We start from the raw sequence: 23,357 nt of genomic DNA on the forward strand, positions 1-23,357 counted from the left end.
TAACATGAATTAATCAATTAAATCATTATATTTGCTTTAAATTAAAAGTTAATCAACAATAAAGAATTTCGACATCTTATAAAACATTTGTATATTCAAAAATTGATTGATTTTAAAGAGTTCCTCGATAGTTTTTCTTCTCTTAGGCTCTCAACAAGGTGGCAAAATTTAGATGAATTTGTCTGTGCATTGAAAATGACAAATTAGTAAAAAACTGAATATTTACAAAGTATATTCACAAACGGAATTGAAAGAAAAAATGTATTTGTATTGCCGGATGAAAGCCAAAATTTACGACCTTTAGAGTGATTTAAAGTACATTTTTTGGGATAAGAAACATGGATTGCTGGACAGGCAAACAGCATAGAAGGGAATATACGATCTATTAGACTTGACCACTTTTCCGTAAAGTTTCTTTATTACCTGAAATAAATATTAGATACACGAGTTTCTAATTTTATATTTTCGCAAACACCCTTGCAGGGCATCAAGGGTTCGTTGATCTGCCAAGCCTTTGGTGGCTGGTGTTTTGCCATAATTTGTTGCTTGCCGCTGTGTCGTCTGTCACTTGCGACAAATTAATTAAAAAATAGTTCTTTGCCGCTAAAATTCAATATAAATATATATAAATGATATATACTGGATGCGCTTTCAATTTATTTTAATGCAGTTTAATTAAAAATGTGCCAAGTTGAGGTCATTTCACTGTTCACGGGGATTTTGTTTGCAGAAGTTTTTGTAGCTGTAGTTTCCTTTTTTTCTGCATTCATTTTTTTCGCCTTTTATCCCAATGACAATTTTATCATTTACACTTTATTTGCGGATTTGGCTGCTTTATTATTAAATACAGCGCCCGCAACCTGGCATGGCATGGTCAGCGGCTCTCCGGCGGAGCTGGCGACCATTTTGAAAAGTATTTAATAAAAGGAAACAAATGAAACAAGGACAGTGGCAGCGGCAGCGGCCACGGCATCGTTAAGAGCAGAGATACAAAAATAATGGTTTTAATTAAAATAACTTGTGTGCTAGGGTGCCTCCTGTAGAGGCTGTTGAATTCGATGGCCGTGAAGCTGCGAAATAAGCGTTTAATACGCTTAAAGAGCCTCGCATTACGTATACGAAGCGTTCGCCTAAGCCCTTCTGCTGCTCGATATTTGTGGCTACAGCCGTGCCCACAATTAAATGTACATTAAGCGCGGAAAATCTGATTAATTAGGCCCACCAGCCTGGGGAAAATTAGTTGTATTAAGTGCAGTTTTGTCAGACGTCAGGCGAGCACCGAACCCCCCCCCCCCAAAGTAGGCTGCACTTTAAACCCGCCCTTCGATATGCCATTTGATTTGTGATGGTATAAGTATTGGTATATTTATATGGTATATGGTACATACATTTGTGTGTGTGTGTGTTGGTGTGACCACTAATTTATGCACTAATTATGTTGTGTTTCGCTGTCGAGTGTTGTTTCGGGTTCATGAATAATTGAAACGCGCCCTCCCCGCGAGCCCATTAATTAGGCCGCTAAATGTTTTGTTTAGTAATTTGTCGGGGCTATTAAAAGTGCCATCAAAAGTGGGCCATGACAAAGTGTGCTTCAATTTGATTCAGTACCGTATCGCCATTAAGTGCTCGTCCTTTTCGAATTAATCTAAACTCTAGCAACAGTAGTGTATCTGAGCGTGCCTAGACCTTGTCCTGGTTGCGGTCGGTCTATGTATAAATGGTCACGGAAATGAGACTGGACCAGGTCCAGGCACCTGCCCAATCATGCGATCGCTGGAGTGTGTTTGCTTAATGCCACAGCCACAAGATGGTCAGGATGCAGGCGTCCAGGTGATGGTGATTGGCGACTGCTGATAATGACCCAGCATTAACAGCAGAAGGTAAGCGCCATAAGCAGCAGTCAAGCAGCAGGCGTCGCATCTGAGGAAGCAGGCTCAAATGAGCACACACTCACGCACACACACACACATACAAACACACACAGATTCTAGGACCATAAAGGCGGAGCTCCAATGCAGTTAACAGACAATTTCGAATTGTCGAGCCCTCCCTCCTCCACACACGCAAACACACGCATAAACCACGCACATTTGGGCCTGCATGCAAATATGCAATAATAAAGTAAATAAACGCTTGCCAGCCACCATTAAGCCGCTAGTTGCAAAAACAGGGCCCAATCACAGTGAAGTCTGAATATAAATACCATTAAAATATCATTTAAATATAGTTTCCGCTGATATGTCTCCTTGAGTAATGATATTTGTAGAAAGTAGTTGAGGAGAGAAACGTATATGATAGGGATATTCTAGGGATAAATAGAGCAGTCTTTTACTTTAATACAAGTTTACTTCTGAGTCTATTTATAAAGTAATTCTAAATACTTAGCAGGATCTAGATTACTCTTAAATTGATCGATTGATTACTTTGTGGTGTTTTATATCTCCTAGCGACTAATTACAACTCATAAATATTGAAGAAATATATGTATTAATGCCAATCGAAGAGTTAGGCGAGTCAAGCGAGTGTCGCCTGTAGAGCTGAATCTATGGCCGGCAGCGGTATTGAACATAAAGTGCCGGGCAAACTGGGCGAGGCATGATTGCAAAACACAAGTGCAATTACCTGGCCTGCAGGCTTCACACACACACACACACATGTACGCATGCACACACAGTCAACCGCAGTGCATACATACATGTATACACGCATACACGCATACTGTCAAACGTAAGCAGGCTGGCAGCCATGCCTGGTGCCGCAAAGTAGGCAACGATAATGTCATAAATTCAATGAATAAACATAAACGGAAAAGGCAGATACACACACACACAGGGTGTCTACATACACACACCCATACAGATAAAGAGCAGCTGCGTGAGTTTGGGTGTTTGCCGCGAAATAAGCAACGACTACAATCCACAACAGCAGCAACATCAACGGTGGCAAAATATGTATTAGCCCCCCAAAGTTTACTAACAAAATTAATTATGCGAATTAAGCGTAGTAAAAGCACTTTAAGCAAGTCCCCTCCCCCGAAATGGCAGCACCAAAACCAACACCCCGGTCTGCTGCCGCTCCCCTGTAGACCACAGCAGTTCCGTAGTTCCTACGGGGCCATAACATGTGGCGCATTTTCTGCGGTGTCATAGAGTGGGTGGGAGGGGGCTCTCAGGAATGGGGTCCGGGATGAGGCCAGGACCCGGGGCCTCTGTATTGTTCAATTTATGCGTGTTTGTGTGCGTGTTCCACTCGGGAGTTATACTTGTTGTTCCGCTCGCTCTCGCTCACAGCCTCTCCGGCGCGGGGCTCTCTGCTTTTTGCCAGTTAGCAGTTTGTGGGCGCCAAAGTAGGCCAAGCACCCGGACCTGGCCGAAGTGCAAGCCCCAACAGTCAACAGCCAACAGCCAAGAGGTAGTAGCACCATCTAAGCGAAGGCAGCGCCAGAGGAAGCACAGGCACACCAGCAGCAGCGCCAGCAGCCAGCAGCCAGCAGCCTGGAAGTTGTTTATTTAAGTGTGAAATTTAAGTGCAACACTGCGTAATGTGTAGGGCCCGAGCATATTTAGGATTATGACAGTGTGAGCTTCAGCCTCAGCAGCCGCAGAGATAAGCGACATCGACTTTAATAACCTAAGAAGGGAGGGGGTTGCTAGCTCGCTGTAATCATAAATTGACCTGCTAATAGAATATAAAACACAGCTTGAAAAAGCAAACACAACCCTGAGCAAAGACTAAAGGGAATAGGGAAGAATGGCTAACAGAAAGGGCGGAAAAAAGTGTTATTGCACTTTTTTCAGGGCATAGAGGAAAAAAATGCAAACGGCATTTCGGCGCCGATGCTGACCAAACGAAATGAAACAAATTGTCGCCGAATGAAGGGGAGGGGGACAGCCAGACGCTGACGCCAGGCCAAATTAGCTAAAAGTTTGGACAGCCATTTAGTTAATTGTTGCCGCGTTATAAATTGAATGAATAAATACAAGTACAATGTCAGTCGCTGGCGACAAGAAATAAACCAAAAAGATCACCAAAGTACAAGGATTATCTAGAGGATTGAAAGAAAGGCGCGGGATGAAGATGAGAGAGAATACATATATAAGTGAGAATATATACGTATGTAAGGAAATGGTAATGTGTTATGATCTATGTATTAATTGGTATAGTCGGGCTAACAACCCAATAGATTGATTGAAAAAATCGAAAAAAATGTTCAGGATCTGTCAAATCACATGAAAAGTATTTTCGCAATTATATTTTCGTTCAGCCAAAATGTATCATATTTTACTCTAAAATATAGGCGGTTTCCACTGGCTGAGTAGTTATTATTAAAAAGTATAATTTTCGATATTATTCATCAACAGTATTTCAGTCTTTTTTCAATAAATTTTCTCTAAATTGCACAATATTCACAAGTGAGCTGGGTATTCATTTATAGCTTCATTTCTAATCATTTTGCACTTGAGCTTATTGTTCAAATAGTCATAGTTAAGGGTCCTTTTATTTTTAAATTGGTCGCCCTAAATGGAGACATAGCAAACACAGATAAACGATAGCCATGAAAATGGGTGTCTTTTTGCTCTGTATCTAAATAATTCATACACACTCAATTGAATTTTGTATGCAAATGAAAAAGATTCTTGTTCTGGTCAATAAATGGATTTTTATCAATTTATTGTAAATTGAAATGCATATGCTTTTTTTTAGATATGCTATATATCAGGGCTGTAAGGGCGGTTGTGTGCGACAAAAATTGATTCATTAAAGTAAGAGTTAAAGTGCAGAGTTCAAGTACTGTTAGTAGGTTTAATTAACATTGAAAGTGTGGCAACGTAAATTTTATATGCCCCCTGCAGAGGTATCAAACTTCTGCAGAACTTCAAATACTTGCACATTCCATTGAATAGTCGTATAAATCAAATGTTTATCAATAGATATTTGCTAACTGAAAAAACAAGCCAAGAGCTCAGTAAAAGTTTCCAGAAACTTTATCCCATCTTCGGACCGACCTATGTAACAGAAAAACTTCAGTCTCAAGTTGAGCCAACATCCAGTTGAGCCATGACAGTCAGTTTGTGGCCGGACCAGCCCGTGCCCGAACCCGAATCCGACCCAGCCCCAGCAGCAGACCCCTGACCGACCGTACCGAAGGCATCAAAATGGACGCTAATTAGCGTGCAAAGTTAAATAAAAATCAGCGAAAATTCAGCTTTCAATGCAGCATGGCATATGGTAAGATAATTAATTAATACTCACTCGCCTGATTGGTGAAAAACGATAGTCGGGGCCGAGGCAATTAGCCAACTTCTGGGCCCAGGCCAAAAGCAAACAATGAGGAGAACCCTTTGCAGCTGCCTTGCCTCTGTCTCTGGCTCTGGCTCTTGGCTTGCTTGCCGGAGCTGCTGCTCCACACAACAAATGATGGGAGTGGGAGTGGGTTTAGTATACCCTTGAGAAGGGCATTATAATTCTGATCTCCAGCTGGAATTGTAAGGAAAAATTAGATTTTGCTATTGGAGAATACTTTATGGAGAGTAAGGTTAAGTATTTTCCATACTTTTCTTAGTAGTATAAAGCTTTGAGACGCCATTCTCGGCACACGTCATCGGAATACGCCAAGAATTAAGTCTATAAATTTATTCCATCAAATGATCTTCCCCTCATTCCTATTTCTTCATATATTGAATCTACCAAAGCAATTATGTGCTAGCAAGGGTATCCAAGGCCTCGTCCTCATAATCCATCCTTATTTTTCGTACTTACGAGTATTTTATGTTGTTGTTTTTGCTTTGTGTGCAAAACGTTTTTGCTTTGGCTTTTTATTTGCCCTGCGTGGTACTTGCTACTTGCTGCCTTTGCACTATGCTCTCGTGCGGCCTGCTACTGAGCTTGTTTCTTGAAAAATAATGGCTGCACATTAAGGGCGCGTCTTCACAGAGATAGAGAGAGGACAGCCACACATTCGCACACTCGCAGACTGACATGCTCAGACGACGAGGCAAGTAAAATGTCAACAAATGACAACAGAAATATGATGCAAATGGCTCATGTAAGTGGTTCTTGCCGCCAACATTTATAAAACAGGACAACTTACAATGCACGAACAGCAACAACATCGAGCACGGGTGGCACGGGGAAAAGGAGTTCGAGCAGACGCCCATGTCTGTCCATTGCAAACAGGAGGAGTCTGAGCTTCTATTTTACTTGGCAATTTTTCATTTCCCATTTCAGTCCGCCCTTCACTTATAATTCCATGTGCTTAGAAGCAGCGTGGGGTGGAATTTGCTTAATGCAGAATTAGCTTTCATTTAAGCATCGTGCATACGCCGCATTGGTCCCGCATCAGAGTCAGAGTCAGGGACGCGGACGCGGACGCGGATGAGGCACAGGCACAGGCAGAGGCAGAGGCGCTGGAACAGGCAGCAGGGGACAGCAGAGCGTTCCATTGAAATGCCTTTGGAGACTCTCGACTGCAATTAAAAGCGCATTTAATATAAATTGTTTGAGTGCAATCGCATGCCAAGGACGATCCGAGTACAAAGCCCTGAAATGTTGTTCATACCTTTCCTGGCGGCTTCAGTGGATGGTTTGAAAGCCTCTCTGTCGCATTGCCTCAATGCCCTGACAAATTGCTGGCGAATCTCTGCGGGTTGACTTCAATTAAGTCTTAAAGGCTAAGGTCGGACTGCAAATGCGTATATGTACGTATTCCTGGACGACGGCTAATCAGCGTTATGTGCGTTAAGTCAACAGCAGCATCAACATTATCATCATTATTTGTACAAAATGAAGGCGGCCAAAGCCGCACATGCTCCCTTCCTCACACACACACGCACATACTCGTATACGATTTGGCAATTTGTGGCAAGCAGCGGTCAACAAAAAGCTGACTGACTGACTGACTGACGAACTGAGAGCCCGACCATCCTGACCAGCCTGACAGTCAGTCAGTTAGTTGGCCTGGCTCTTACTGGCCCGTCCTGGCCTGTGCCTGTCATGGCCTGGCTGCTCATCCACTCGACCACATTGATATTCCACGCTCGATGCCCGCTGCTGTTGCCATTGGTCATTGAAGCTCGACCGCCGCTGTCCTCCCACTCGCCCGCTCTTCTCCCGGCCACTAACGATAGATGTCCTTAAGCCAACACACACACACACTCACTCATACACCCATATAGCTATAAAAAAATATTTATCTATATAGCGAAATATAGCCTGACTCCCTTCTATCAGGGCAACTTTGTCCAAAAAATGTTGCCAGCACCGAGCGGAGCAGAGCGCTGCTTTGTTAACTTTTTCAGTTTAATGAAATCAATTCACAAGTCACGTTGTTGCTGGACAATAAATACATCAGAGTCCATTTAATAAAATCATGATGTGCACTTTGGGATGATACCCATATACAGAGCCGACAGACACACTTGCACACACTCCTCATGCGATACATACTCGTATATCATCTATGGGTGGCCGTACTCGTATCGATTCTTATATTGCAAATAACTTTTCGTCTCTCATTGGAATGCCGCATATGCCCTGGCCATACGCCACACGACATACTCCACACTCCTTCAATCATCAATTCTCTACTCAACTTCTATATGTGGTCCATATCTATCCCTTGGAGCGCTCAATTGCTCGATAAGTGCGCGGCTGTGCTAAAACTTAAATCAAAATCCACATCAAAAGCCACTGCAGCGGTGGCCGAACGCCGCACTCCGGACTCCAGATTCCGGACTGGCAATTTGTTGCGGCTTTCGGCTTACGTTTTCGGTTCATTATATTGATCTGTGACTTGGCCCGTTTAGGGCAGACGCTTGGTTTGTGTCTTTCGCACAATCATTCCTGTGTGGGGGCCCGGAAATTTTGTTTTGATAAACATTGCGGTCCCGGAACCGAAGTGCGAACGGGTGTGTTGTTGACGGCCCATAAAACAATTTCATAAAACCATCAATTACAAATGGATTACTGGAGTATGTGAGAGGTTGAGGGATTAAAACTCAGCATGGTTTAATTTTTACGTGTAAGGTCTTGTCTCAAATTCAATTCCCATTAGGAAACTATCAAATTAGTGATATTAACAGTGATCTCTATTCTCCCAGGTGATTTTGTGGATATATCTTGTAATTCAATCAGAAAACTTATATGGCGATTTTTACATGGGTACATGAGTTGATATAGGTAGTAAATGAGTGTTTCGGAACTGAACTGAGATCGGAACAGAAAAATATTTAGATGTGAGAGAAACTGATTCCATTTGAAGATATCCCAAACAAACTTTGATATAAACCAAATCTAACCTTTATTATCAGTGCTTTTAGATTTATAGTAATTTAAAGAAATGTTATGGGTGTAAATCATTGTCCAACTCAGAGCCGAGACATGGTAACGCAAAGAGCACATATCACGAAGATCATATAATAAACTCAAATAAAAAACTCTCTATTAAATTTAACGACACTCTCCATTTATTGTCCTTTTGTATTCCTTGACTTTCGTCATTCCACGAGACATTGCTTGTCTCAATCTGTTCAAAAAAAAAAAAATGTAATTGAATAAACACGGGTCATTGTCGCACTAGCAAAAATCAAAACAAAACAAAAATAATTTCAAGAAGCATCAATCTATTACAATAAAACCTTTTAAAATGGTGTGATAGCTAAATCATCTCGAAGACGAATCAGGTTCTCATCCTTGCAAATCCATTCATTAAATTCCACCTAAACTTTATTTACAAAATTTGTTTAGTTTCGAGTGGCGTAGTTGCCCTTATCACAATTACGTTGGAGTGAGCTGTTCCCACTTGCAGTACCAGTATTCTTCAAAACATGTTTACTGCTTCTGCGCACTGGCGTGTGAAACAGCTGTTTAACTTAAATAATTCCCATTATTATCCATTACTTCTGCGAGTCTATCTCTTGCACTGAGATCTCTTTTTAACTGAATTTCTGAAACTGTTCTACCCTCAGCTGTTTCCGCTGTGCTCTTTTGTGGCCACGCTCTCTTAGCCCTGACCATAGCCAACTTTGGATAGCTTGCCACCCACGCGGCGAATTGGTGAGACCACCTCTCTCTCTCTCGAATTCCGAGTGGAAACGAGAGATGGAGCAGGCGAATCGGGACGAGGCAAGGCGAGAGCCAGACCCGAATAGGACTCCGACGATGGCTTGGGTGCGTGCACAGCCTCCGTGCATATCTGATGGCCAGCGAGCGAATCCGTCAGATGCGTGGCGAACGTTGAATTTAACGGTCGGTTTGGCAGTGAAAGTGGAAAGAAAGCGGTGCACCGCATTGAGCTAACGAATCGTTTTGTGCGCAAAATTGAAAACAGAAAAAAAACAAAAAAAAGTTAATACAAAAAAAAATTAAAGTGAAATAATCCTAAAGATATAAACAACTTTACCAGGAATATAAATACAAAGAAAATTGTGCAAGCTGTGACACTCCAATTAACTAAATGTAATCCGCAGTTAAACTATAAGCATACATTAAGTTCGAGTTGGATTCTTGGGAGTCTTCAAGTTTTCTGGTAAATTATTCAAGCAAGTTTCCATTTTGCTCCTTTTTGTTTGTCTTTTTTGGTGTTTTGCTGCCTCCTATCCTGTATCCTGTATTCTGTATCCTGTACCGCCATAAAGTTATACAAATTGTAGCCATTCCCGATGCTTTTTTGTTGCTTTAAAACTTTCGGTTCACGCAGCGTTCGCATTAAATTTCTTATTTTGTTGTGGGCTGCCGCTTTTTATTTCCTTTTCTCCTATTCGCGTGGCACATGCGGCGTATACGCAATGTATCCATTCTTATTGTGTGTTCTGTGTGTATAACCTACATTTCTGTCAGTTTCTCTGACAGACAAAAAGTACTCAGTACTGGGACTGGGACTGGGAGTGGGACTGGGTCTGGCTCTGGTTTTGAGCCTGTGCCTGAGCCTGGAAGCGAAACTGAAACTGGAGACTGACTTTGGTGCTGACGTTGCCAGCTGCTGTCACATCTGCGGCGAGTTAATTTTATGGATTTGAGTTGGTTGTTTACTTGGCTTAAATGCTGAAAGATCCACAAGTTGGCTGCAAAGTCCAGGGGGGCGGCACACAGCAGACAGCAGGCAGCTTGTTGTTTGGCCATTTTTATTAATTTTTGTTGTATTATTATGGCCAAATAGTTGGACCGGCCAACTTGGTCCGTATACATACGTATTACGTATACATAACGTTTGTCTTCATCAACTTGGGCTAACTTTTACCAAGTGATTGTTGATTTTGTTTGATTTGTTGTAGCGTTTGCCGTTGCCGTCGCCGTTGCTGTTATTTGATTTTAGTACTTTGGCAAAGTCAACATTCGTTAGCAAAAATTTCGCTCACGTTCCATTCGACCGAGTTCTCGATTTCATGAGCTTTGGATGCTGTTTGCTGGTCCTGGTTGCTTTTATTTGCTCCTCCGTTCCGCCGCTTAGCCAGCGCACTGTCCCCCGTCCTTGCCCCAGTCACAAGGACAGTCTCTGTCCCAATCCCAGTCGCAGTTCCTGTCCCCGTCTGTCCGTCCCCGAATCTCTTAATGTTTGCTTTTCTCGCCTCTTGCACCATGCAAACTGTCCATGTATAGATACATATAAATATATGTATACAAATCTATATATATTTAGCTGTTTGGTAGTGCCAGTGCAGAGGAGTTCGGTGGCTGGGAAGACTAAGCTTGGCTGTCCTTAAGATTATTTATGCGGTGATTAGCTGCGCTGAATTATTGCTGAAATTATCAAGTGTGCTATAAAATTTCACTGCCATTTATTTGCACAACTTTTAGCGGGGCTCACGTACTAACCGAACACCCGAGTAAAGTCCGCACTCACCGAGGCTCCCCTGGATCCATTCGACATCCACCCCCTCCGCTTGATGGCGTCTCATGTGTATCGTTGTCTCGGTTTCGGTGTCGGTTTTGGGTGCGTGCGGTACGACTACCCGAGTACGAGTGAGTGTAACAAATTGCCAGAGTTTGATTTTTAAGTGTGAAATATGGTACAAGGAAATTGGATTAATTACACTGGGGTTCGCTTAGATTGGGCTTGATTTACTCTAAAAGCCAACCGCCATCTGACGTGAAAGCTCTTCATTCGTTGAATTTGCATGATTTAATCATTCATTTGTAAGATTAAATTGCTATGACAATTAATAATATTCCGAGAGCTTACGGGGACTGATAATAATAATCGATAATAATATTATAAGCTGCTAAATTTCTGATTGTTGGTCAAGATCTTTTCCACTGCGCATATCTTACCGAGAATATTATTGTCCGCTGTTTCTTTTTCCAAGAATGTGCCAAGAGACAAATTATTTTCTTACCAATCTTATTAGCTGGAATCTGTCTTAGCTCTGTGCTTTCGTTACTGCTTTAATGTTTTGCTGTTGCTTAATATTGTTTCCATTTGAATGCATTACTCTTTCAAAAACAAGTTTAATTGCTGTGCATTATAATTAGGTGAAAGGTCCTTTACCGTCGTGTATTTTTGGATGTTTAAAACATTTATTGTATCTTATTCAGCTTCCAGGAAATTTTCGAAAGATGTTTATTTACTTAGGTGTATTATTAATTAAGCTGCTTTAGTAAGTTTACTCTAGCCACAATGGACAGAGTATCCTTAGTCTGTAATGGCAAACAGGGATTATCATTTGAGTTGCAAAGTGTGGGAAATGAGATTTTCCATCATCTGCTTGCCCCTCAGAGACAGCCCCGGGCTCTTCTTGAGCTCACTCCCAACTAATTGCCTAAGTCCTAACCGCAGAGTGAACCTGAGTTCTGGGGAGCAAAGTTCTGTTTCTGTTTCTGTTTCTCTGCAGATTAATTACATTTAAATAAACACGAATAGCAGCAAACATGACCAATGCCACAACAGTTACATGAACAATTCCACAATGAAGACAACAATAACAACAACAGGCAGACAGCTCAATTCAATTGAACTCAATTCCACTTTGGTCTCGGCGGCTATTTTACTATAAGCTGATTACAGCAGTGGGGAAAATATTCAGAGTTCCAGAGGAAGCCTCAACCGAATAGAGTTATAATTTTCAATGAGTTTGCCTTGCCACACACACACACACACACAAAAAGAGAATCATTAACTTTGTTGCAAAACCAGCTAATTCTGTTTTCCACTTTGCCGTTTGCTGTGAAAGGAAATGTTGTACATTTGATGTGGGTAGAACACCAAACCCCATCCAGACCAGACTGGGAAGGATGGTGGGGAAATTCGTATTATATCTTTAGTAAATGAAAGTCAAAGCCGAATTTAATGCTGGGATTAGTGATAACACCAATGAAGATGGCACAATGGACAGGCAGAGAGGCAGAAGGACAAGACAGACAGCGAGGCCGAGTCCAGACCGTTTGCATATGGGAAATGCCTAATGATTTATGACTCGGTTGGAGTTGGAGTCGGCCAAGTTCTGTCCACTCGGAATTGGTGGTGAAAAGCGTGAAAAACTGTCTGCCAGATGGAAAATCACAGGATCTTGGTGTGAGCAAGAGGGAGAGGGAGAGGTGGGTAATGTGTGCGGCAAAAGTAAATTCAATTTTACGTTTCACAACTCAGCATGATTTCTATCAAAGCTGGGGACTCCTCTGTATCCTACCTCTGGCCCACATTGTGTACCGCAAACTGATTGCTTTTGGTGGTCCCTCGTCTGTCCCAGTCCTTGGCCCTACCCCTGCCCCTGCCCCTGTCCCTGTCCCTGTCTGCCTTTGGGTGTGTGTGCGGGTCTGTAGAGCACCCTAAAAGCTGGCTACATACAAAAAATCACTAAAAACTTGCAAAAGCATCAAAGCGCACTTTCTGAGCTCTGAGCCAAAGTTGGGCTTGTTCGAGCTATTAAGGTTGTTGTTGCTGTTGTTGTTCTTCGTTTTGTTGAAAGTTAAAAACTTTTCAAGTGAGTTTTGCGGCTTGGTTTAGGGCATCATCGGACTATTGGCAAAATTGCTTTCAGATACTTGGCCAAGTCTCGGCTCGACTCCTCGAATTTATGCAGTTTTAATGAGAGTCGCTTGTGGAAATGTTGCTACTAATACAGGAAATTAATAAGTTAAGTAGCCATTAGGTGCTTGAGTGCAAAGTTCAATCGTTGAACTTTCACGAATTTTGCCAGCAGATCGAGCATACGCCCCTTAGACAGACACACACGACTGTCTCAGGGAATCCCCCCTGAGAAAGCTCTCTCTCTGATTTTTTGGCTGCTCCTTCTGCTGCTGGTGCCTAAGCCGCGTTTTATTTTCGCTCGGGGCGAGTGCAGTCATCTGTGAAAATATTGGCAAGACTCAAACAGCGCCAGCATTTGACATAAATCCTTATTATCCTTTTGTGCACAAATTGACATTGCACTTGTAAGGCGATTGCTGAATGAGTCCCAATCCCCCCGCCCTCACAGCTGCCCTGCCCCTCAGCTGGCTTTCAACTTTCAACTTTTGTCTGTGGCTTTGTTTTCCAGACATCCAGCAATTGTTGGCTGCTCTGGAGGAGCTGTAGCTGGAGACACTGCAGCAGCATTAGCAGCAGCCGACAAATGCAGGAAGACCTGACAGGTCTGTCCCTGTCCTTGGCACGTCTTGCCACTTAATTGACACAGACACGGCTTATGTGGCCTCCGCCATAAAGTGCACGAAATTAAAATTCATAATGTTGACTTTAATGGAGCTAATGCTGAAATATCAAAGCTGCTGGCTTAGGTGCCAGCTCGCACATCTCATAGATTAGCCTGGCTGCCATGTACTCACTGGCATGCCGGGCCAAGTCATGCCGAACCGGGCCCAAAAAGCGTCTTCTTCCTGTCAGCCAGCCAGCCTGCTGCCTTGAATTTTATTATGCGACACGCAGCCTCCTTGGCCACCTATCTGGGGGGTGATGGAGAGGGAGAGACGCACAACTTTGACGTTATTAAATTATGCGGAGATTTGCGCACTTTTTTTTCTTAGATTTTTTTGGAAGGGAAAGCCTCTTGACATTTTTAATGATGAGCCGGAGAGTCCTCCGGCTACTGCTTCGCTCCCCTAGGCAGACTCCCCCTTCCGCCACGGACTCTGACTAGGCCAAAATTAAATTATTTTATTGCCGGAAATTCATTAAATCATGCTTTTATGCAATTTCCCGACTACATTTTTGGCATACTCAAGTGGGAATCTGTCAATTCCTCGCCCTATTGGCCTTGACGGACAGAAAGACAGCCTGTCGGAATTTTTCGTCGAGCTGCCGCCCACAGGCCTGCCTTTGATTAGTACGTGCCGTTGTTAACATTTCTATTATGCCTATAATAATATTTATTTCATTGTTTACTCGGCCGCAGCCACTGCCAGGGCTTGGGCTCGGGCAAAATCGATTGATTTCTCATCTATTTCCAGATACATGCTCTCTAAGCACCAAAGTCCCTGACAACGCGACGGGGTCCTGAAACAATGCAAATCTGACATTGCCAGAGGAGCGAAATTTTATTTATGTTTTCACTGGGAAAAAGAGGAAAGCTAAGGCTCGAAAAAAAAAACTTGGAAAGACCGAAAACCCAAACAATCATCAAACAGAATCATAAAAACAGTTAGCGACGATCATAAATTTGGCAGAAAGGCATAAAAACTGTGTCACGTGGCATAAAAATGGCTCTTCCTTCTGCATTCTGCAGCCTCTCCAAACCATTTACATGCATACGAATAGGAATAGGAACAGCAATACATATAGCTAGATATATGGCCTCGACATTTGTTGCCCGAGTAATCCCTGCAAATCAGCAGTTTTCCCCGTTGCGGGGACACATACAGTTCGTCTAATAAATCTCGCAACAATAAAAGGAAATTTACATTTTTATAGGAACAGCAGCCGAAAGAAACCGTTAGTCAATACAATCAATAGAGGGCCATAGGACGGACACCAGACGCGGCCACAATTTAATATTGGATTTCATCGTGGGCTTACCTTGTGTACTATTTGTACGGGTAATGCCCATGAAATTGCACGAAAGGCCGAAAGGCCTGGCCTGCTAATACAATATTCATATAATTTCGTCTGGAAAATACATCATTAAAATGCTAATGGAATTTATTTGTCTATTAAATAGGGAGTATATCGTTAGGGTGAGATTTTATTTATAGAGAAATACATAGATAGAGTCGCAGAGGGACCCCAGCGAAATAAATCATAAAAGTTTTCGAGAAAAATACCAAAAATAATATTGAGCGGACCACACCACTCCCCCACACTTACACTAATTCCTGTTATTTGCTACACACCCACACACACAGACACGCACCGACATAACCACTCCCCCCATATTACATGAATAAAACAAAATATAACAAAAATTGCGTTAATTTTTTAGCATGTTGCATGACCAACAATTTTTCTATTTCCACAAAGCTCTACGGCTCCCCGGTGATTCGTGCAACAACAGCGCCAGAGACAGAAATAGAAACAGAGGCAGGGACAACAATTTTAAGTACTTGACATGAACATTTTCAACAAACCTCAAACCTACGGCAACAACAACAACAACAAAAACAACCACAGCAATGGCCATCTGTAAAATTAAACTTGTGGCGCAACGCACGCGAAAATTTGTGCTCCACTGGCCAACAAAAGGGAGTCACCCAAGCCACCCAACCACCCAACCACCCATCCCAGCCCTTGATGCTGCAGTGTGGCTGCCTGCTGATGTTTATCATAACCGCCTACAAGAGCCACAATGACAAGAACCACAGCAAGGGAAGCACCACCAGCAGTAACAATATGGTTTGGCCATCGCCGCATCCAGCCAAATAATTTGCTGGCAGGCGTAGCTAATGACCAACTCGTGTAAGTGCGCTGGATAGATGGATGGATGGTTGGCTGTGACTAGGGGGGGACTAGGATGAAAAATCAGGACAGCCCGGCTCAGTGTACCACCACAACCGAAAAAAGAGCAACAGACAAAAAAAAAAAAACAACAGCAACAATCACAAGTTTGGTTACAAGCAAAATGATGGGCATGAATTCATCATGGGAGTGCTTGTGGAGCCACCAGCTTGGACTGGTGGGACTCTGTCCCAGAAATTCCCGGCTGCCCGCCCTTTCCATTAGGTCTTTGTCGAGGGGGAAATTTAAAATAAAGTAACGAAACATAGTCCTCCTACACTCGCAAAAAACATACGTATGTTTATGTTTAATATAATTGGATAATATTAACGACAGCGAAGATAATAATTGCTGCAGAACAGATCCTTCCAGATGAAAGATCATAATCCAGACTAGAGGGCAAGCACTCTGCGCAACCCCTGGCTCGCTCCAATATGAGTAAAATATCGGGGCACGACGGACGACCCAAGACTTGTTTTATAGGTCACTGACTGGAGCAAATCGTGAAGACGCATTGTTTCTCTGAGTGTAGCTGTAGGAAGATGCAGAGAGGGTGAGGCAGGGACTCGCTGTGAGATTGAGTGAGGCAGAGGAGAGGCGACATCGTTCGCTAATTTTATGCTCTTTTGTGATTTTTGTGCTGGACACACCCTGTGGGCATGTTTAGTGTCCTTTCACTTTCCCAGTAAATGCAAACTTTGCGCGCTTTCGTCATTAGCGTTGATAGCTGTAACGTGAACAGGAAGCCAGCAAAAGGACCGGGAACGGGAACGGCAACGGGGAGTGGGTGAAGCAGTGGCAGCAGAGACTGAGACAAACAGGCACTCTGGAGGAGAGAGTGCCACAGGGAGACCTGAAAGCTCCTTGCTGGCTGCCTTTTTGGCCGCGTTTCATGTGTTGTTGGCGCCATTTTCCCCCTATTCTTCTTGTCGTTGTCATTGGGTTTGTGGTCCCCAACAGTTTGGTTACTTTTAATGAGCGGGGCGTGGCTCGTGGCATAAAACATTTCACTGTGGCGGAGGGCGGTCGGCGGTGGGCGGTGGGGGTGCTCTCATTAAGTTGCGGTCGTACAGTTTTATTCCGCTCCGCTCGCACTTATTTTTCGCCTAATGAAAGTGAATTATTAAATGAGAGCCTGCTGAATGTAGAATCCCAGAGCCAGCTACTCGTCATAAGTATCTGGCAGCCACTTCCAAGCACTCGAAACATACTTTGGCACAAAAATAAACCGAATACCACCTTCTTATGTTGAGATCTGACAGCGTGACAGCGGCAGCCTCCTACAAACAAAAAAAGGGTTCCATTGACCCCGGACTCGCTTCCAGCCAAATCCCGAACTTTAGGTCCCAACATCAAAGGCATTCCTCCAGGACGAAAGTGGGTAACCCACTTAAAAAAAGCTGAAACAAAATTAAATTGGGCCTTGCCCTCTGCGGCGTTGCTTATTAAAGTGCCGGCGTCTAGCCGCACAGGCAGACACATGTGTGGCATGCTCCTGCATATCAAATTTGTATGTAAATGACAAGTTTTTCAAGAAGTTCCCCAAAAATTCATAAAGTTGGGGGCGTTCCTGGGATTTTACCCCCGTTTACCCTTTCCACTTTGCCAAGCAACTACAATTTTTTGTACAATATTCAATTTGCAGTTGGAACCCCGTGACAGCTTTATTAAAAAATGTTTTTAAATTTATTCAATCTATGATTGGTTGTTTCTATGGGAGCTACTTTTTTTGATATAGTGATCCGATACTGAAGTTTCGTGAAGTCAAATTCTGTAGTAGAAAATTTAAAATACATTGTTAACGAATATGGACTAGATAATTATAGAGAGAATCGGGCAGATAGGCAGCCATAAGCAGTCTCCCTACTATATATAAAGCCTTTGGGTCGTCGTCGTCGTCCGATACTCGTATCATCACGAGCGAGTGAGCCGGGGGTTGGCGTACGGCTGTTCTTGTCTTTCGATAGGACCCTTTTCAAGAGTATACTTTAACAAGTATATAAAAATTTGCTTAATTACGCAAACAGAAAGTGACAAGTGCCTGGCACACGAAATTCTGCACAGAATGAGCTCAGTGTATTTCAGTATATCTACGGAAAATCATGAATTTTGGACTCGTTTTTAAATTATGTCCAAGATAAAAGCAACAGCTTAGCCCCTTGCCCCTAACGCCGGGCAACACGGAGCGGCTGTTGCAGGGATTTTGGAAAATTAAATATGTTATAAATAAATCAACTGGCGAAGGCATAAATAAATAATTGAAGATGTCAACTGGCGATGTCTGTAGAGCCGGCTCTTAATCTTGGTGTGGTTAGGTTTCCTTTGGAATTGTTTAATTTCATTTCGGCTTTTTTCTGTTGGGCTGTGCAACAAACAACTGTGCAAATATTTGGAGCAGCCACAAGGCGTCGTTGTGCTTTGCGAAGCAAAACAAATTACTTTTAGTTATTGCTTTAAATAGTTTGTGCAGCAATTTATGCAAATGTTTGAACAATCGTTGAGGCAGATTGGTTCTACTTGTATACGTATACGTATGCTTTCCGTGTTCAGCTTTGTATCCCTCTAGCTGCAGCCCGGCGTTCTGTGGTGGAGTTTTCTTTAATTAGTGCACCAAACTGTGGCACAGACGGGAACTGTGGCGTGGCGTGGAGTGGGCGCTGTCTCTGTGTGGGTGCGGTTGTGTAGGTGTAATGGTATTTCCAGCATAATTGCAACGGCAGGCGTCTCATTTGAAAGTTTTGGAAGCGTCAGCCGCAGCCGCAGCAAAAGCAAAAGCAAACCTAGCAACATCAGCAGCAACAGTAACTAAACACACACACACACTCACACATACGCATAATAAATGAATATATACGAGTGTGTGCCTGCCATGTTAGAGGCACTCTCCCACACACATAGATACTCGTTGGTGGAATAACTTGGCGGCTTGCTTTCGCAAATTTGCAAATATTTCACTTGCAGTGCCTCAAGTTATGCTACACTAATTTGCAAGTCGTTGTTTTTGTAGCTGCTACTAATTAGTGTCTAATGCAGCAGCTTCGCCAGCGGAAACCGCAGCGCCAGCGAAAGTGCTGTAATAATAAACCAAGTTCTGTCCTCTAGAGCTCTTGAATCGATTGAGCTATTGCCATAGAAAGTTCCCTGATTCCTGATCAAAACGCTACAACGGGGGCGGGCCCATAAAAATCACATCAAAGCCGAGGCGAGACATAAAAAAGAACTCTTGCTAAACGGCCATGCATACTCGTAAAACTTGACAATTTGTTGGTCAAAACTTCTCACTCCCAGCCCCGGACGAGGCCGAGAGGGGGAGAGAGACGAAAGCTGGTCAAGTACGAGTATTTTGCAAAACAATACGCCATTTAACTGCTTCAATTTGAGTTTGGTTGTAAAACTTTTTCGCTACTCTCGAGATTCTTCTCCCTTTTTGTACCCTACCCTATATACCCCACGTATATATATAGCATACTCGTTGTAGAAGTATTTGGGTGTGTGCGTGCGTAACCTTTGCAACAGCGAAACAAAGGAGGGAAAAAAATGGTTGCCAAGTTTATTAAAAGTTGCGGCAAGCTGCAGACACAGTGCGAACTCTGGCCCGCAGGACGAAGACGCTGAGAGCCAAGGAAGTGAGCGCTGACAGCCAGCAACTGACAAATGCCAACGCTAACTCACTCAACTCCACGCAAAATGAAATAAAAATAAGAAGAAAAAAATGCTCAGAATGGCAAGAAGAAAGATTTCAAGTTTCCTCTTTTCCATTTTCCTTTGTTTTTCTTCTTGTTGTACCCTTGTGAGTGTGTGTGTGTGTGTGTGTGTGCGTGTTTCTTTTTCGCTGATTTTTTCTTTTGCATCTTGCCTTTTGGCAGCATCTTTGAGCGGTTTTTTATTATTATTATCTTTGACCTGGACCTGCCCTCCGGTCCTCCGTTCCTCCGTTCCTCGCCTTTTCCATGTTTCTCAATTTTTATTTATGGAGAAAGTTTTTGGCGCTTTCTTATGCATTTTCTGCGTGCGCTTCGTTTATGTGTGTGTGTGTGTGTTTGTGTGTTTCTGGGTCAGTGGGTAGTACTATATTGTAATATGGCACCCTAATGGTACTTTGACCATTAAAGTGGGGGGTACTGATGCATTTTAAGATGATACGAGATCCATTATTTGCGGGCTTTTTAACGATGGTCGAATTTTTGATTTTCGTTCTTTGCGAATTGCAAATTTTGATATTGAAATGTTTCCATTTTCTGAGTACCATATGATCTACTGCCTTTATTCTGTGTATTATTTTAAATATTATTTATTATAGTTTAATCTGCTTACATTCATCATTAAGACGATATTTTCTATCAAACACTGCTGCTATTCCTCTGGTTGGTCAGTTCCCTCTCACAGAGCTACAGGATATCCTTGCAATATCTATCAAACATCTCTCTGAAGATTGCACAGCAAACAATGTGCAGTGGCAAAATGTTTGGCCAACTGAAGTCTCAGAATCAACTGTCAGCCTCACAGTCCACCGGGCTCTGGCTCTGGCTCGGGCTCTGGTTCGAACAACTATTAGGGCTTCTATTTCTCAGGGCCTCTCCCTTGGATGCCTTCGCACCACTTGAGCCTTGAGAGCTGACGGTGACGATGATTCGATGCTTCTATCGATTTAGGTTGATACTTGTCTGGGCTTTGGCAAAACGGTTCTGATTGAACACAACAATTTTGAAATTGCTAAACACACATGAACACAAAAACAGAGCCAGAGCTCTGCAGATCCAGACAGACACTAGTGGGAGTGGTGCACAACTACACGTTCGTATTACGTGCTGGTGACATTACTGCTGACAACGAGCCAGTTTGAAATTTAAACAGTTCCTTGTGTTCCCTGTGTTCCCTCTGTTCCCTGTGTTCTGTGCGCCCAGCATGTCCTGGCGCCGAGTCAATCAATTGGCAGAAATTCGCATCTGTTCGGATGTTTGCCCCTGTTTGACTGTGCCTGTCTGTGCCCGTCTGTGTCTGTGTCTGTGTGTTCGGGGATGTCTCGCATTTCCGGCACATTGCCGTTAAATGATTTTTAGCAAAAATCGTGCGGACATGACACACTCAAGTGGCTACCGATGCCACCACTCCTCCCAACACTCCACTCCACACCAGTCCAGTCCACCACCCAATCCGTTTCCCACTCTCCGTCATCCTTTGCATCTTCAGAGAGCACGTGATTGCTCAGCTCTTGGCATCTGCCTATCGATGGATGTACTGGGCCGTGTCAAGTAGCGGAGTACGACAGAGGAGGAGGAATCTCAAGTAATTTCCATTAAGTAAGTGTTTTGGCACTTAAACTTCGAATGCATTGGCATTGGCTGTGATTGCATTAGGCGACAAGTGGGTGCCGGAGAGGACATTTCGTAGGGCAGGACATTCTTAAAGCCGCTTAAGCGCCTTTGTCGCCATTTCCGGGATGCTTAAAGACGACTCCATGCTCCATGCTCCATGCCCCTTGCTGGGGCCACCTACTGTTTCTGGCTTCTGTTGTTTGCCAACATCGTTCTACCTGAGCTAAAAATTATACAAACAACAGCTGGCTGGGGTGGACGGACACTGTCCTGAGATACTGCTGCAAAGTAGGGCCGGTGAGGCTAGGCAGCGGCAGCTGGCCGCTCTCATCGCCATCATCATCATGGTCGTTATATCAATGTATGGCTTTGGATGGGTGGATGGGGCCGGCACGAAGTCTTCGTTTTGAAAATGCCATTTCCGACCATTTCCCGGAAACGTAACATCCGCCCCACCCAGAGGGGGGCTGCGAAGGCAAGGTGCCATGGAGAGGGGCAAGATGATGCTAATGGCGCCATTGTTGTTGTGTGTGTGTGTGTGTGTGTGCTGAAGATGGAGAAAGACCCATAAAGTCATAAGATTGGCGGCTTGACGCTCATTAGGCATTGGACCAGGGACTGAGGTCTCAAGGTCTCAGGTTTGGCTACTTAGAGGAGTCCCTCCTCGTGGTCCAAAAACCCAAAATCAAACAACGCATAAGGGAAAATGAAGCAGGTCCCAGTTTAGATTATTTCCAACTGGTCCTGGGATGATTTCAGTTGGTTTCAAGAGGTTCCAAGTAATTCAAGGAAGTTGATTGAAGTACTGGGCCTGGCATTTACTCGTATTCGGTTTTCTAGGAATATGATCTCCGTGGAAATTGAGTAGGAATATGCAAACGTTAATATTTACCTGGTAATTGAGTATACGCGCAGTCAGCTGTGACTGTGCATCTTTTATTTAGTTATCGATTCGAGCTCATTTACATTACCTTCTTGACTGCTTTCTGAGGAAGTTGTTATACCAACTTAAACAATTGCCTTTAAGCCGGCAACGTACACTCTGATTGCTGATGCTGCTCTGCTTGAAGTGGCTTTCTTTTTGCACTCTGCCTTCTGCCACAACCAGAGCTGCCTGAGGCTGCCTATTGGGTCAAGCCCGGTCCTGGGACAACAATTGTTTTATGCCTCTGTTGTGCCAGCCAAGCGGCAGGTAGGCTATGAACTGCCTTAGCCTTCACAGTGTCAGGCACTGTTGGTTGGTTGTACACTAAAAAATCAAGTTCATTTTTGTGCAGTCTGCCGTGAGGCTGTAGACGAAGCCGAGAAGGTGGCTTTGTGCTTTTCTTTGCTCGGCTTGAATGAAGAGCACCTCTCGGCCACTTGGAGACTGGTCCGAGCTCCGAGCTCCGAGCTGTGACAACAGCAACAGCCGCAGTGACAGGCCAATATAGTGTATAACAAGTAAAAGGTAGGGAACAAGATTTTGGGTGGTGCCGAATAGGGTCTAATGGCTTCAACTTCTGTTTGATATACCTTGCAGTGGGGCTGCGGCAGCTTCGGCCACAATAGGTACTCATTTGTAGTGAAATGTTGGTCAACAAGACGTGACCTTGCTCTGCTTTTCTTTGCTTTTTCTTGCCTGTTGTGTCTGTGTGTATGTGTGAGAAAATTGCTTTTATGTTTCTTGAAGCTCGGCGTTCAGGCTTTCTTCTGGCTGATGCTGGCTCCTGCCCCATGTGTCATTACGTGGCATACACATTGTTGCAGCAACAGCAGCATTGCCGGCTGTGTCTTACACTTCCGTCATGGCAGCTGCAGACACGCCCACCCTCTCACCAGTGCCACCTCCTGCCTCTCTCTTTGGGCAACCTTTTTGGGGTCAGTTCAGTTTGGTCTTCGCACGCAGCTCCTTGGCTGATGTTGAGTTCTTGTCTTGTCATTGTTTGTTTAATTTTGTATGCCGGATATCCCGGCGTGTTTTCCCATTGTCCTGCTGTCAACGAAATGCTAACAGCAACAACAATAACTATAAGAGTGGGCGTGGCCACAGCAATAGTCACAGCCACAGCCACAGCCTCCTCTTCTTGCCCACTCCGCCAGCGTACCTACGCGTATCTCTCTTTCATCAATGTTTATGCCGCTGACAACAAAAGAAATTAAATTGCCAACACTGAAATTCAATTGTATCTCGCTGCCACTCT

General features: G+C 43.6%; 1 protein-coding gene across 1 annotated transcript in view; it reads left to right on the forward strand.

Moving 5' to 3' along the window:
- The first annotated feature begins 9,232 nt into the window (after positions 1 to 9,232).
- The window catches only part of LOC6587610, a 45,863-nt gene continuing 31,738 nt past the window's right edge, over positions 9,233 to 23,357 (forward strand). The window contains exon 1 of the mRNA XM_002013071.2: positions 9,233 to 9,526. The gene's annotated coding sequence lies outside the window, so the exon portion shown is untranslated. The remainder of the gene's footprint in view (positions 9,527 to 23,357) is intronic.

This window comes from Drosophila persimilis, unplaced genomic scaffold (assembly GCF_003286085.1).
Source record: "Drosophila persimilis strain 14011-0111.01,24,50 unplaced genomic scaffold, DperRS2 tig00000000-arrow-pilon, whole genome shotgun sequence".
Taxonomy (NCBI): domain Eukaryota; kingdom Metazoa; phylum Arthropoda; class Insecta; order Diptera; family Drosophilidae; genus Drosophila; species Drosophila persimilis.